Source organism: Dermacentor variabilis, unplaced genomic scaffold, assembly GCF_050947875.1.
Source record: "Dermacentor variabilis isolate Ectoservices unplaced genomic scaffold, ASM5094787v1 scaffold_12, whole genome shotgun sequence".
NCBI classification, from domain to species: Eukaryota; Metazoa; Arthropoda; class Arachnida; order Ixodida; family Ixodidae; genus Dermacentor; species Dermacentor variabilis.
Window position 1 is genome coordinate 17347199 of NW_027460280.1, and position 3900 is coordinate 17351098.

The 3900-nt window shown below is 51.5% G+C and overlaps 1 long non-coding RNA gene across 1 annotated transcript; it reads left to right on the forward strand.

Moving 5' to 3' along the window:
- Positions 1–527: 527 nt before the first annotated feature.
- On the forward strand, positions 528–3471 carry LOC142565832 (uncharacterized). Its single transcript, XR_012824885.1, has 2 exons — positions 528–978; positions 2439–3471. It is a non-coding gene; the product is annotated as an uncharacterized LOC142565832 (long non-coding RNA).
- The last annotated feature ends 429 nt before the right edge of the window (positions 3472–3900 follow it).

Sequence of the window (3900 nt, forward strand, 5' to 3'; positions counted from 1 at the left end):
CTGAGAAGCATGCAGTAGTGCACGTGCGTGCAGTCGGTGAGCCTCTTACTCCGCCACGGTTTCGGGCTGTTGCCGGTAGCTATGTCTTGTCAGGAAGGCCTGCTATGCGTACAGGCGATGGGTTAGCAGTCGTTGCAGAAGGGCCACCAGCCTGCTCCGAAGTGGGTTCCCTCGGTGTCGATGAAGTTATATAGGCGTCGCAAGTGCCCCACATAGCGTAGATATGCCGTGATCAATCGCGTGGTAGATATGCTGTACTCAATGATGGTACGTGCTGAGAAGCAAGCGGTAGTGCACGTGCGTGCAGTCGGTGAGCCTTTTACTCCGCCACGGTTTCGGGATGTTGCCGGTAGCTATGTCTGTATCAGGCGCGTTCATGACTGTGCGCCTGTTCCTGACATGCACGCTACGGTCGGCCCGTTATCACTCGGTCGGCTATAAAAGCAACATTTCCCAATAAACCTGCGTTCTTCTTGTTCTGGCTATCTTGCTGTTGTCACGTCCTTCGCGGCAGGCATACATGGCGTCAGAAGTGGCTACGACGGTCTAGCTTCAGCAGCCGTGGAGTACGAAGCATGGAACGGCTGCAGGCACCGGAGCCCCTGCGTCTGGCGGGGAACGGTCTCGGCATCGTGGAAGCGTTTCAAGCAAAAATTTGAGCTCTTCCTGCAAGCAACGGAAGTGAAGGACCAGCCAAAAAGTGAGGCTTCGAAAGCTGCACTTCTGCTGAGCATCGCGGGCGACGAGGCGCTCGATGTATTCAACAATTTCAAGTTCGAGCCGAACGAGAGCAAGGATTACTACAAGACCTTAATACAAAAGTTCGACGCCTACTGCACAGAGGTGACCAACGAAGTGCATGAAAGGTACCTGTTTCGCACGAGGACCCAAGCGGAAGGAGAACCGTTCGAAAAATTTTTCCGTGACTTAAAGAAACAAGCCTCGCAGTGCAACTTTGGAGCATCGCACGACTCACTGGTAAGAGACCAAATTGTCTTTGGTACCAACAACGCTGAGCTACGGGAGAAGATGCTTCGTGAGAAAGAGCTGACGTTATCGAAAGCGAAAAATATGTCCAAAATTGCAGAGTCAGTCACACAACAGAATGAGGTGTGGCGCAAAGCAGACAGCTGCGTCGATGCCGTTTCGCGGCGCACAAACGAGAGCAAGGTTGGCGGGGAACAGTTGCAGTGCAGGCGTTGTAACCGCAAGCACAGACCGAAGCAGTGCCCAGCATTTGGAAAAAAATGCTATGTGTGCCAAGGTGTCAATCTCTTTTCTATATGCTGTAGGAAGTAGACAGAAGTGAATGAAGTCAACAAACTTCAAGAGAGCGATTTTGATGTCCTAGATGTCTGCAGTAAAGGTGGAAAAACCAATGAGTGGACTGTAACAGCTCAAGTTAATGGTCAGGGAATTTCGTTGAAGATAGACACGGGATCACTAGTCAGCCTTTTGCCGTTTTCAGTCTATCGGAAACTACCATCAAATGAACTACAGCCGACAAGCACAGTGCTGCGGGCGTATAACGGCGTTGTCATAACGTGCTTCACAGGACGGTGTAGGAGCAGCTCTGCTGCAACGTCACAGCGATGACTGGCGACCCGTAGCATATGCATCAAGCGTTCTCACACAGGCAGAGCAGAGATACGTTCAGATTGAAAAGGAGGCCCTTGGCATTTGCTTCGGATGCGAAAAATTCCATCAATTCGTCACAGGGGCGAAAGCTACTCATAGAAACTGACCACAAGCCACTCGTGTCGATAGCGGAAAAAGCAATTGATGGCATGCCGCCCCGGCTGCAAAAGTTTTTTCTTCGTCTGTTTAGGTATGACATTGTTTTACGCTACATTCCGGGAAAGAACCTAGTTCTGGCTGATGTGTTATCACGATCCACGGCTGATGACTGCAGCAGACAAGACACAAACATAGACGACGTGGAAATTCACGCAGTGCAGTCCCTAGGTTACATGGTGACGCCAACGACAGAGCGCGAATTGAGGACAGAAACTGCGCGTGACAGCTACCTGCAGGTAGTGGTGGAACGTTTGTCAAGGAGCCAACCCGTTGAGGGTGAACTCAAGCCTTTTGCGCAAGAACTTACTGTTGTGAATGGGGTACTTTTTAAAGGCTCCAAAGTAATCGTACCCCAGAGCATGCGAAAGAAGATTTTGTCCAGAATTCATGCGGGACATCTTGGGGTTCAAAAGTGCAAAGAGAGGGCACGCCGCCTTCTTTTTTGGCCAGGCCTTAACAGTGAAATTGTAGCGCTACATGAAGGTGTTCAACCTGTAAGAAATATGCTTATGCACAAGCAAAAGAACCTCTACTGATGCGGTCAGTCCCCAGATGCCCGTGGTACAGGGTTGGAGTGGATATATTTTTCTTTGCTGGAGACTCCTATCTTGTCGCTTATGATGCCTTCTCGAACTTTCCAGAGGTCCAACAACTCCAGGACACTACCTCAAGGACTGCGATAGCTGCACTAAGAGCTATCTTCGCAAGATATGGCGTCCCGTTAGAAGTTTGCACGGACAATGGTCCTCAGTTTTCGAGTTATGACTTCGCCATGTTTGCACGAAACTGATTTTTCACATGTAACTTCTAGTCCTCATTACCCACAGTCAAATGGCTTGGCAGAAAAAGGTGTGGAGATGGTCAAACGCATCTTGAAAAAAAAACCAGGAGTCCGGGGACGACTTCTGGCAAGGACTACTGGCTTATCGCTCAGCTCCACTTGAGGACGGGCGATTCCCTGGTGAACTGTTGCAAGGGAGGCGCCTTCGAGCCAATCTTCCCGACTTTCATGAAGTACCCTGCACAGAGGTGATAAAGCACTGCCAGCACGCTCAAGGCAAACCATTGCCGAAGCTTTCTCGACGGGACGTAGTACGGCTGCGAGGAACGAGAACGTGGTCCCGGAAAGCGAGGGTAAGAGGCACGCAAACTCCAAGGTCCTACCAGCTGCTAACCGAAAAGGGGAAGTTCTGCGGCGCAACCGTAAACACCTCATACGAACGGATGAGCCGTATGCTGAGACAAGGAGCGAAGACGGGGACGACACAACCGAAACGAGCACGCCTGTCGACAACCCTCAGGTACTACCTGCAATGCATTCTTCGGCCGGATCAACATCGCAGGCTTCGGAATCGTCACGAACGACTGATGGGGCACAACAGTGCACAGCAAACACAGAAGGAAGGCCAACACCAGATTCTGTGTTGACCCCAGCTCCGAGAAGATCGTCCCGGAACACTAGAACCCCGCAACGCCTTCGCTATGACGAGGCATTTAATCAAATTGCTTAACTAATGCCAAGAGTCTGTTTCGTTTGTTTACAAGAAAGGATGTATCAGGCGCGTGCATGACTGTGCGCCTGTTCCTGACATGCGCGCTACGGTCGGCCCGTTATCACTCCGTCGGCTGTAAAAGCAACACTTCCCAATAAACCTGCGTTCTTCTTGTTCTGGCTATCTTGCTGTTGTCACGTCCTTCGCGGCAGGCATACAATGTCTTGTCAGGAAGGCCTGCTATGCGTAAAGGCGATGGGTTAGCAGTCGTTGCAGAACGGCCACCACCCTACTCGGAACTGGGTTCCCTCGGTGTCGGGGAAGTTTTATAGGCGTCGGAAACGCCCCCCATTGCGTAGATATGCCATGATCAATCCCGTGGTAGATATGCTGTAGTGGATGATGGCACGTGCTGAGAAGCAAGCGGCAGTGCACGTGCGTGCAGTCGGGGAGCCTTTTACTCCGCCACTGTTTCGGGCGCTTGCCGGTAGCTATGTCTTGTCAGGAAGGCCTGCGAAGCGTAAATGCGATGGGTTAGCAGTCGTTGCAGAACGGCCACCAGCCTGCCCTGAAGTGGGTTCTCTAGCTTTCGGGGAAGTTCTATAGGCGG